The following is a 701-nucleotide window of genomic DNA, read 5'->3' as shown; positions in this document are numbered from 1 at the left end:
GTCTGCATAATGCTTGACCATGACCTTCTGGCTTTCATTGTCTCCAGTGAGAAGTCCAGTGTAATTCTAATAGGTATAACTTTATATGTTACTTGGCCTTTTTCCTTTGCAGCTCTTAATATTCTTCCTTTTTCTGTATGTTTAGTGTTTTGATTATTATATGGCAATAGTAATTTTTTGGATCCACTCTATTTGTTGTTCGGTAAGTTTCTTGTATCTTCATAGGCATATCTTTCTTTAGGTAGGGAAAGTTTTCTTCTATGATTTTGTTAAATAAATTTTCCATGCCTTTAGTTGAACTTCTTCTCCTTCTATACCTATTATTCTAAGATTTGGCTTTTCATGGTATCCCATATTTCATGAATATTTTGGGTTAAACTTTTGTTAGATTTAATGTTTTCTTTAACTGATACGTCTATTTCCTCTATTGTATGTACCTTCGGCACTTTAGATTCTCTCTTCCATCTCTTGTATTCTGCTGTTCATGCTTGCATTTGTGGTTCCTGATCTTTTCTTTCATGATTTCTGTTTCTATAATTCCTTCAGCTTGTGTTTTTTTATTGTTTCTATTTCAGTTTTCAGGTCCTGTATAGTTTCTTTTATATGTTTGATTTCTTTTTCTTGGTTTTCTTTAAGTGATTTGCTGGTATCTTCCAATTATTTGTTTGTCTTTTCCTCAATTTCTTTAAGGGAATTTCTCA

Source organism: Arvicola amphibius, chromosome 13, assembly GCF_903992535.2.
Source record: "Arvicola amphibius chromosome 13, mArvAmp1.2, whole genome shotgun sequence".
NCBI classification, from domain to species: Eukaryota; Metazoa; Chordata; class Mammalia; order Rodentia; family Cricetidae; genus Arvicola; species Arvicola amphibius.
Note: the sequence above shows the minus strand (reverse complement) of the source record.